Source organism: Cervus elaphus, chromosome 17, assembly GCF_910594005.1.
Source record: "Cervus elaphus chromosome 17, mCerEla1.1, whole genome shotgun sequence".
NCBI classification, from domain to species: Eukaryota; Metazoa; Chordata; class Mammalia; order Artiodactyla; family Cervidae; genus Cervus; species Cervus elaphus.
In genome coordinates this window covers 5,822,166-5,834,158 of record NC_057831.1, presented here as the reverse complement: position 1 = coordinate 5,834,158, position 11,993 = coordinate 5,822,166, and positions in this window count along the sequence as shown.

Below are 11,993 nucleotides of genomic sequence, written 5' to 3'. Positions count from 1 at the left end.
TTATATAGGATATGTTCCTTGGAGATCACAAATTTGGGGGGCCATCTTAGAACTCTTGTCTATATACAGTGTTACATATCAGAATTTAATCAGTTTGAAGAGTGAAACAGGTATATAGCTAATAAGCTGACTTGATCCAGTAATACTTTCCTTACATCCTTTAGTCTCTGTGGTACAAGTGTGTTTGTGTGTATTTAAATCACCTCCTTTTCATTTCTTCCACCAGGACTTTGGGTTAGAGCCACGCTGGTAGAAAATGGTGCCCACCTTTCTCCATATAGAAATTGTCTCTCTTTCTAAGGAGCTTACTACTTAGCACTTCAGGAAAGATATCCTTCAGTTTCATAATACTATAGTTTGTAAATTTTCTGAAGATGCAAATAATCATTAGTATCAATATAATTTGGGAATTCTAGAAGGCTGGTGAAATATATGAGGTTTCCATGTAGAGGAAGTATTTGTTAGTACTTACTTTCTTTGTGTTCTTAAGAACTTAAGTTCTTGTGACTTAAGAACTTGAATATGCTGGTTTGAATAGAGATATGCTACAAGAATAAAGTACCAGATTTTCAAGTCTTAGTATGAAAAACAAATGTGTGTGTGTGTGTGTATGTGTGTGTATGTATATTAGGTGCTCAGTCGTGTCCAGCTCTTTGGGACTCATGGACTGTAGCCCACCAGACTCTTCTGTTCGTGGGATTTTCCAGGCAAGAATACTGGAGTGTGTTGCCATTTCTTTCTCTACGGGATCTTCCCAACCAAGGGATCCTATCTGGGTGTCCCGCATTGTAGGCTGGCTGGCTATTTACCTTCTGAGCCACCAGGGAAGCCCTGTAAAGTATATTGATAGTAAAGTATATTGATGTCTTTAATTGATTACTTATTGCAATGATACTATATGTGCATTGAATTAAATAAAATATTAAAATAATTTTACTTTCTTTTCTTTTTAGTTTTTTAATCTACCAGAACATTTTACATTTACATATGTAACTTGTGTTCTGTTTCTACTGGATAGTGCTGGTCTTTTTCTATGGAATCTAAGAGATAACTTGTTTTAACCAGAATCCCAAATGATTCTGATGCAAGTTCTTAAATCACTCTTTGAAAAGCAGTAAACTGTGATGGTGATTTTAGTAATGCCGGCCTAGGAGCTTGAATTCTTGGACAAAGTGGATGCCAGAGCTTAAATAAGATGTACATCAGAGCAAGATGTTTTGAAAAAAGAATTGAGTTTTGATGACTGATGTGGAGGAAGAATGAAATGGTAGTACAGAATCCAAGGTGGCAAGCATGCAGTATATGCTAGTGTCGGTCAAAGCTGCTTAACTCTGAGCCTGTTCTGTTTCTTGTTTATCACTGTAACACGTGATTCTAGAAGCTTTGGTGGAACTCCTTTCCCATTAACTTTTGGGTGCTTGGTTTGATGTTGACCCCATCTTATCTAAAGCATGCACTTTTATCCTTTCAAAAAGTTTTTTAAAACTTGTTTTCAGTTACTTGAATTGACTTTTATTCACAATTTGGTGACATCTTTCTAATGTGTTTTGAAGGTTTTTTGGACAGGGAGAAGTATAAATTAAGATTTATTTCTGAAGAAAATTCAAGCAGACTGCATAACCAAGCAACCTAGAATTAATAAAAGAGATAAATATGAAAACATATGTCATAAACTGGCCTGTATTCCATATTAGTTTGCTAAAATCAGAAGTACTCATGCAAATTTCTAAAGCTAGAATCAAATGGAATTTTAGAAAGTGACAGTAACTTAGCTGGACAATCTTAGAGATGAAGAAAATGAGGTCCAGAGTGATTATATAGTTTATTCAGTATCTGGTTTATTGTTGTTCAGTTGCTCATAACTGAGTCGTGTCTGCAGAGTCGTGTCTGACTCTTTGCAACCCCATGGAGTTTGGGGTTTGCAGCATGCCAGGCTTCCTGTCTAGTAACCCATTATCTGGTTAGTAGAAAATTTAGTAATAGAATCTAGGGTTTCTGATTTAGTTGTTTTAAAAGTATTTCTGTTTGAGGAAGATGCTTGTTTTTAAAATATTAACTGATTTTAGACTGAGCATGTTCAGTCTAAATAGAATCTAGGGTTTCAGATTTAGTTCTTTTAAAAGTATTTCTGTTTGAGGATACTCTGGAAGATGCTTGTTTTTAAAATATTAACTGATTTTAGACTGAGCATGTTCAGTAACCTTAGGTTGCTGGGTTGTTGCTAAGTTGTGTCCAACTCTTGCAGCCCCATGGCCTGTAGTCCTCCAGGCTCCTCTGTCCGTGGGATTTCCCAGGCAAGAATACTAGAGTGGGTTGCCATGTCCTTCACCAGGGGATCTTCCCCACCTAGGGGCCGAACCCACATCTCCTGCGTTGGCAGTGGGTTCTTTAGGCCTGAGCCACTGAGGAAATCCTGTGAACTTTCAGGAGTCTTATAGGTGTCACTGTGTTAGTGTTAGACTCTTTGCAGCCCCATCGACTATACAGTCCATGGAATTCTCCAGGCCAGATACTGCCGTGGGTAGCCTTTCCCTTCTCCAGGAGATCTTCCCAACCCAGGGATTGAACTCAGGTCTCCTGCATTGCAGGCGGATTCTTTACCAGCTGAGCCACAAGGGAAGCCCCAAAATACTGGAGTGGGTAGCCTATCCTTTCTCCAGGGACCATGGCAGTTACAATCCATAATCAGTTTTATGCCAGAATGCTAATAGCTGCAACTGCCACAAGATGGCACTATTTACATGTGAAATAATACCTTTAGAAAATTCGGGCCCTGTATGTGTGCTTTAGTTCAAAGTGAAATGAGGGAAAAAGAATTTAGTGATTTCTAAGGTATTTGTATATGTGGAACACATCAGAATGAAATGTTGGATCATAAGATATTACAGAACTTGTATCCTTCTTTTAAATATGTGTGTATGCACACACTCATGCCCTAAAGCATATTTACTTATATTTACATTTAAGTTGCATATCTGTTTTCACATGGAGAGAGAAAACATTTTGGATAGTTGAATCACTATTCTGATAGACTGAGGACGGTTTTCCATCAAATTTCCAGATGTTATTTTATTCTTGAGTCCAGTATCTTTAAATGGAGCATTTTGTTCTGAAATGGGTGAAGCAAGAATATTTGTCTTTATAATAACTTTAATACATTTATTTACTAAATTTAGGTAAAAATTCTGTGCACATAGGCATTTGTGCACAGTTGTCAGTATGAGGAATTTGCCTTCTTGAACAGCAAGGATGCTGTCCTGAGTCTGTGTTACTCTATTTCTTATACAGCTCTCTCATATGATTTGAAGAGCAAGAATTAAAATCAGAAATTTCCTACTCAGATTATGCTGTAGGTCGAATGAATGTTTACATTTATTCATAAGCTTAAAAATTAAGTTACATAATGTAAATCTCCTAAAGATCCATTTTCCCCAAATACTTTCCTCTTAAGGACTGTTTGATTGTTGTTCCACATGTTCAAACTAATAGAACAGTTTTAAATCATGGAATTTTATTAATAAACAGTGGCTTAATTAACAAATGTATCTCTGTACTTGCATAATTCATCATTTTTAATGATCCAGTTGCATACATAGGATATTAAAATTTTACCTTAGTAAAAATTAGGTACAAAAGTTATTGAGAACATATTAATAATTTCATAAGTTCTTGTAATGAAAAATATGGGCTGTTCTTATCAGAAAGTATTACCATGTTGTATTGTTTTATTATAATTCTGTTATAATAAGTGATACATAGAGACTTAGAAGTCTTCCATAGCTCAACCATAATTAGGCACCAAAAGGTATAATTTGAAAGTAAAATGATAATCTTATTCATATCTAATTCTCAGAGATTGTTTGATGGAGTACTTATATATTTACAAATATCAACAAATATGTGTGTGATATATATATATGAAAAATGGGTCCTGTAATCAGTTGCCTCTGACAGCAGAGGATATTTTAAAATACAAGGGAAATTTCAAACAAGTCAGAACAGGGTCTGATATGGAAACTAAAAACACAAAGACTCTATGAAAAATTAAAAGCCATGGTTGCAACTAAATTAATAAAAACAAATTTGAAGTGTTAAATGACTTTATAATTACATATTAAATTTGGTTAAATATTTTATGCCTGTAGTACCTTTTAAGCATGTTGTTTCTGAATCTTTTGTAGATAAAATCATTTTTATTGTTCTTAATATGTGCATATAAATGAATTAGTTTTGTTAAATCTACTAACTAATAATAAAATTAAGATGTTAGCTGAGTAAGTGGAAAATATTTTTTGAGATAGTCCATAGACAAATAAGCCATAAGTTGGGTGTTTCTCAAGTATTTGTTAGTATCATTTTATAAAACATTTATGGGAATAAAAAGCTTTGTGAAAATATGAAAAATCACTTTATTTTACGTTTGTTTATATTTTTCTATTTATATAAGCTTGGTTTTTTTCAACTGTAACAGTTTTCTTATAACAACTTGCCTTGTGTTTATACCTCAATCAAACAATATAGTAGTCAAGCCATATTTATCAGGTTACAGATCAGTCATGCACATTAATTCTATTATTTGTGCTGAGCTTTTCTACTTATAAATTGAATATGACAGCATTTTAAATTCTTGAATGGTGTATGTAACCTGTAAACATCAACTAACAGCACAAAGACTTACTGAATTCCAAAGGTTTTGGTTTAATGTTGAAGATCAAATGGATTAAATATTAAATAGTGTCTCTTTATGTTTGCTAAGTCCCAGTATGGTTGTAAATATAGATGGAAACATTTTACTTCAAAATAGATTGCAGTTGTTTGGGTGATCTAGAATATACCTCTTTAAACCTGTGTTATGCTATTATCAAAATAAAAGAAAACTTGAAATCAAATTTCATTTAATTAGTATATCTCCAAGAATATTCTTGCAGACTCTAGTGTAAGAAACAACAGAATGAAGCATATATATGGTTTAGAATTTATTCGCAGAATTTTATTATTAAAAGAAATGTGTGGGTTTTTTTTTTGTGTGTATAATTAAAAGGTATTAATAAGACAGATTTCAGGGCTTCCCTGGTGGCTCAGCTGGTCAAGAATCCACCTGCAATGAGGGAGATCTCGGTTGGATGCCTGGGTTGGGAAGATCCCCTGGAGAAGGGCATGGCAAACCACTCCAGTATTCTTGCCTGGGAAATCCCATAGATGGAGGAGCCTGGTGGGCTACAGTCCATGGGGTCGCAAAAAGTCGGACATGACTGAGCAAATAAGTAAGCACAGCACAGCATTTTGTTTTTGGAATTTTACATTAAGATTCTTATTGTGATAGTCGCTCAGTCATATCTGACTCTTTGTAACCCATGAACTGTAGCCTGCCAGGCTCCTCTGTTCATGGTAGTTTCCTGGCAAAAATACTGGAGCGGGTAGCCATTCCCTTCTCTAGGGGATCTTCCTGATCTGAGTCAAGATTCTTTTTAATTTTGAGTTATCATTAATCTCTATTAAATTAATAAGAAATTGTAATATTTACTTTCCAAGAGCAGTCCAAAATACCACTGTTCATAGAAGATGAACATTTTAGGGACTTAAGAAGGTGTGTGTTGCTATTCCTAGGATGGCTGCCGGCCTTGGGAAAAGATCGGCAGGGTGGGAGGAGCAGGCCTTCAGAACCGCAGGTAAGCTTGCTGTGCCTCTAGGGAGACTGGAGCTTGAAGGGAGGTTCTTCAAAGGACTCTGGAAATGTAAATGTTCCGTCCTCATCTCTTTCTTGAAGATCTTGTTTAAAATAATGTATCTCAACAATAACAGAGAAAATAGTGAATACACCCCAATATGGGTTTGGTGGTTTAGTCACTAAGTTGTGTGCGACTCTTTGTGACCCCGTGGACTGTAGCCCACCAGGCTCCTCTCTCCATGGGATTTCCCAGGCAAGAGTACTGGAGTGGGTTGCCATTTCCTTCTCCACAATATAGGTTTATTTATCTCTAATGATAGACATTTTCCACAGTATTAGCTACAGTGTGTGCATGTGTGTGTATGTATGTAAGAAATTAAAGATGTAAAGAAGTATTTATTTAAATACTAGAAAATAATTTTACTATCACTAAATATATTAACTATATTAAGAATTATGTGATTAACATATTAAGGAAGCATGTTCCTTATTCTTAAAAATCTTGGTTTAAATAGTGACTTAAAAGTCAAATGCTGCTGCAGCTGCTAAGTCACTTCAGTCGTGTCTGACTCTGTGCAACCCCATAGACCAGGCTCACCTGTCCCTGGGATTCTCCAGGCAGGAACACTGGAGTGGGTTGCCATTTCCTTCTCCAATGCATGAAAGTGAAAAGTGAAAGTGAAGTTGCTCAGTCATGTCCGACTCTTCGAGACCCCATGGACTGTAGCCTACCAGGCTCCTCTGTCCATGGGATTTCCCTGGCAAGAGTACTGGAGTGGGTTGCCATTGTCTTCTCTGTAAAAGTCAGACTTCAGCTTAATTTAATACTTGTTTTGTTTTTTTTTTTATTTGTTGTTTTAGTTTTGCTTTGTTTTTTGGCCATCATAGCTAAAAAAGATACATCACAAAGATATGAAGATCCAAGTGAAAGTGCATTGTTGACTTCTTATTTTTGTTTATCAGTATTTAGCAATTATGCAGAGTCTTGAAAAACTACTAAATTCCCCATTTTCTTGGTACCAATTAAATATTCTTGCAAACTAATTTTTTTTTGAAAACTAATTTTAAAATGTTGTAGCTTTATAGTTTTAGTGAATGGGTCTAAAACCGGAAGTTTAAGTATTTTTGGTCCATTTCTTTAAACTATGAGAACTTAATACCTTTCTATTAGTTTGGAACTAATTGCTTTCATCTTAATTGCCTTTGGAAATAGATTGTAATTTAGAAATATTATAAATAGATTAGAAAAATTTGTTTCCAAGTTTTTTAATGTGCAGATGAAACTTCTAAAAAAATAATTGGCACAGACATGCTCTTTCAGCCACACAAGTGTCTTCTGGAAAAAAGAATTCCTCACTTTTTCTTTGAAAGAAATAAATGTTAATTTTTCTGAAATTCTTGTTAGACAGCACAGTATCTGTTGTTAGCTGCACAGGGAAAGCACCAGTAGATTTGCAACTGTTGACTTTCATTTCTTTAGGACACAAGTCATGATCTGTGACTTTCTGATGTGCAGATTGTGAGGGTGTCGGAGTTGATCCATTTGTTACGTTTTAGTACAGCTTAGTTTATTTTCTTGGATAAAAGAATCAACTTAAATGGGAATTCTACATTTCTCCCTGTACCCCAGTGAATCGGTTTGTACAATCCCACTGTGGAAATAGTTGGTTTAGGTAGTATATGCAGAAACCCAGTTGGTTACAGGATATATCACCTGGAGTTGGGGATGGTCGTGGTCCTTGCTTGTCCCCCTCTCCAAGGCAGACATGGAATGGATGTAGCTAGGATAGTCAACTTGCATTCTTGTGTAGAAATCTGAGTTACTGTTCTCCTTGCTGGCTTCTGCCAGGGCAGTCCTGTGAGGAAAATACATGATCTTTATTGGGAAAGAGAGCTCCAGACTTTTCCACTCAAATGTGCTGAAGGCACATTCGTTCATTTTCCATTTAAATATGCTGAAGGCATAGAATAAATACCCTCTTAGGAGTTTTGACAAGTTCTTATGTGGTAAAACCCACTTGGATCACAAGAAAACGCTTTACTGCTGGCAGCATAGGGGTAGAGTGTCATGGCATTGTCTGAAGAAGCAGGACTCTCCAAGCAGTCTATCAGAGGCAGACTTCATAGGCAAATGTGCAAGAAAGGGTTGCCAAAATAGCGTGTTCCAGAAACTTTTTAGAGGCAGACTATCTGAACGATTCAAGAAAAGTTATCTAAGGACCTTTCCCCTCATATGTAAAATGGTTGTAATAGTACTTGCCACATAAAAATTTTTGTGAGGATTCCATAGATAATGCAAGTGAAGCCTTGATTTACTGTTAATGTATTATGTTACTCTTGTTGTTGTTATTATTATTGTTTAGGTAGCTTTCCCTCCATTTTCCCATGCAACTTTCCTGGGTCAGGTACATATTTAGTAGAGGATAACTAAAGGAGTCCTTAGGTAAAGCAACTGAAAGCAAAGATGGGGACACACTCTCTTAACATTGTCACAAAGATGAAATAATACTACTACTAACTACCACTTATTAAGCTCTTATTTTCTGCCAGGCACACTTCTAAGTGCTTTATGGGAATCAATGTATTTCATCCCTTCACAAACCCATGAGTTATGTACTATTATTATCTGTATTTTTTTACCATGGAGGAAACTAAGTTACAGAAGGAGATTGGATTAATTTATCGAAGGTCACGCAGCTAAAAGAACAGAAATCAAGTCCAGAAAAGTCTAGATGATAGCAGGATATGAATCCTAAAAGTGTGGAAGGTCTGACTCTATTTTTAATAATCTAGCTTGAGCGATCTTTTATGCTCTGTCCTTCCCTCTGTTCTTGATGGGAAACTCCTGGAACTCATCCAGCAGTGGAATGCAACAAAGCTGAATGGCTGGAAACCTAGTGGAAACTCAGCATAGAGAGAAGACCCTGGGCTTAGGGGTTGTCCAGGTTGAAGTTTTGTCTCTTCAGGTTAAGAGTGGGCAACCAAAAAGGGTACCTGAGTAGGACTGGAACAACAGAAGTGGTTTTATTTTATGCACTATATAAATGCTTTGGCTAAGAAACAGCTTGGTGATTGAAATCCAGCCTTCTCAGCTTGCCAACTCTTGATAGTTCCAACAAAAGGAAATGAGAATGTCCAGTACAATAAGAATATAAAGGGATGACAGATCTCAGACATTTTGGAAATGTGTTCATGTGTTTGAACTCTGAAGAATTAAGTCTGGTATCTTAGAGGTCATCGTGGAATTATATACATGGAGATCATGATAACTCAATTTGTGGAATTGGATTAATTTTCCTTCAAGTGAGTTTGGGTGAGGAGAAGACTCGGAAGGATCTGGGGGTAATAACTAATAAAATGACACTTGGTTTCCAGTGATGGAAACTCAGAAGAAATGAAGAAGTAGGAGGCAAATCAGGAGATGAATGTCCTAAAAACCTACTTAACGAATTTGAGTTGGGTGGTAGAATATTTTAGTAGTTCAGTTCACAATTCAGTACGAATAAGAATGGGAAAACATTAGATTTTGCACTTACAAGATCTTTGGTGAACTGAGAGGAAGCAATTTGGGTCATGCAGAGGTGATGGATGTCTTCTCCGAGGAGTTTCCAAGTGAGGGGTGGGGAGAGTGGGGTGATAACATGAGCAATTGCTGGAACTTGGACATTTTATTTTTAGGAATATAGAGGAAAGAGAGCCAGAAGAAATATATAAACTGTGATTGGAAGTTGGAAAGGTGTAACTAACAGAGTCCAAGACCACAGAAAATAGCAGCATCGAGGACCTAGATGGAGAATAAGCTTTAAAAGAGACCATTTCTTCCTGGGAAATGAAAATATGCAAGAAAGGAGAAGTGAGAGTATAGAATTCTTATTTTTCTTTATGAAACATTAAGTGAGGATAGCTGCAAAGGGTTCCTGGACCAAGTATCAGCGTGTGTGTGTGTGTGTGTGTGTGTGTGTGTGTGTGTGTGTGTGTGTGTGTGTGTGTGTGTGTGTGTGTGTGTGTGTGTGTGTGTGTGTGTGTGTGTGTGTGTGTGTGTGTGTGTGTGTGTGTGTGTGTGTGTGTGTGTAGGCTTCAGTACAGCAACAAGCAATTTTCTGCTGCCAACAGTATCCTATTATTCATTCAACTCAATTCTGATACTACCTACCCAGAATTCAACTCAATTCTGACACTGCCTACCCAGAAATACAGTCAGAGTCCATAGGTGAAGGGCTCAGTCTCTCATATAAGGCCACCCTTCATTCCAACACCAGTTTCAAGCCTGAGTTGTTTCCCTGTGCTGCTGACCTACTGGCTGCAAACCAGAGGTTCTCACGGCCTCCTCCTCGGTTTTGATTAATTTGCTGGAACAAATAATGGAACTCAGGAAAGCTTGTTTACTCACTAATTACCCATTTATTATAAAAGACTATTAAAGGATATGAATCAATTGCCAGATGAAGAGATGCGTAGGGTGAGATCCTGGACAAAGAAGCCCTGTGTGGCATGTGAGGTATTCTGGTTTCCCTACACAGAAGCTTCCTGGAAAAGGGCATGCGTGGTCCTTTTGGGTTTTTATGGAGGCTTCATTACATAGTCATGATTGACTGATGGATCCCACCTCCAGTCCCCGGGGGTGGGACTGAAAGTTTTGTCTAATCACAGTTTTGATTAGTTTTGGTTTTCCTGGCAGCCAACCCCCACCCTTGGGTGGAAGCCAAAAGTCACCTTCCCTGGACCTTTGTCTGCAACCAAAGGTTAAGAGACCAAATGTTACCTTTTTTGCCCGTTTCAATCAGGACATTTCAAGGGTTCTGGAAGTTGTAAGCCAGAAACTAGATGAAGACCATAGTCTGTCGTTGGCTATGTATGTGGCCGCTCTCTGTGTGTGTTATATATGTTACCGGGTAAGGGAGGGTCGAAGAGGACTCTCTCACAGGGCTCAGTTCTCGGTAAGGATGAAGAGAAGAATCTGAGGTCTTATCCATGGCAAAAAGAAGTCTATTAAGGAAAGCACAGAGCCCCTCAAGGGAGAGGTGGGCCAAACAGGAGGGGCCCTGGTGACTGGACTTTTACATACTTATTTAGGTGGACGTGAGCTAGCAGTTTTGATTTACAGTTGCAAGTTACATAACAGCGGGCTCTCCTGTGCATGTCTTTCCCATAATTAAGTCTGTTATAATCAGGTGTCTCCATGTATAGAATATTTGTGACTCTTTTATGGGCTCCTGAGGTCTCTTGAGGACACAGCTGTGCATCAGGGGCGCAGGTGCCGAGTTGGAGAAGCCCCTGTGTTTAGTTTGTATCTACCTGTTGTACCCGGATTGTGGAATCCCACCAAACACCACAGGAGCCGCGGATTGATGCAAAAACAGTGAGGAACTTTATTACAAGCTCGAGCAGGGACTCTCTTCACACAACGGTGAAGGAGCCCTGAGTGAAAGCGGCAAATCTTTTTTATACTGTATAGCAGGGGAAGCAGGAAGGGAAGCTTAAGGGGATTGGTTAATTCATACTGTGCAGCAGGGGAAGCGGGAAGGGAAGCTTTAGGGGATTGGTTAATTCTTCAACTAAGGATGTCTTGTTAGCTACTGATTGGTGGGTTAGAGTAAGGGGGGGTGAGGGACTTTCCTGTCCTCCCCTGATTGGCTCGTTGAGTTTCTTTCTCTCCTCGGGAGGGGGTTTTACTCAAAATGGCAGTGCTATCCTAAAATGGAGTCGTTTGGGTTTCACATTTCACATTTCCCCCTCTTCTAGTTCCTATGGAAGGCCCAATCATGGGTCTTCTACAGAGTCAACTATATCATCTGTGGAGACAGTCGAATATTGAGATCTGAGTAACATTAGGTGGACGGACAGGCAGTGTCTCTTCTCGACCTTTCCCTAACTCTTCCGGCTGGTGGTGGCCTATTAGTTCCGTATTCCTTATCAGGATCTCCTGTCATAAAACACCTCATGCAAATGGTTACTATGGTGCCTGGCCAGGGTGGGCGGTTTCAATCAGTGTGCTTCCCCTAACAACTCCCCCCTGAGAGACTTCATACTCAAGATGCTTCTTGGGAATTGGGGCGGAGGTCTCTTTCTTCTGTAACTTCTTCCTGCTGTGCCTGGGCGTAGGCCTGCCTAGCAGAGCAGAAGTCTCTCTCTACCTGACCTAAGTTGGGGTATTCCATATCTGAAACCAGCTTTCACTCTTGTAATAACAGCAATTTAGTTTGAAACTGTTGGCGCCTCTCAGAGATAAAATAGACAGGGGCCAAACAGGAGACCTAACAGGATGGTCATCACTGGTCCCCAGAAACAGGAGGCAACATTTGGGGTGAGGGCTGCAGGGTTTGTG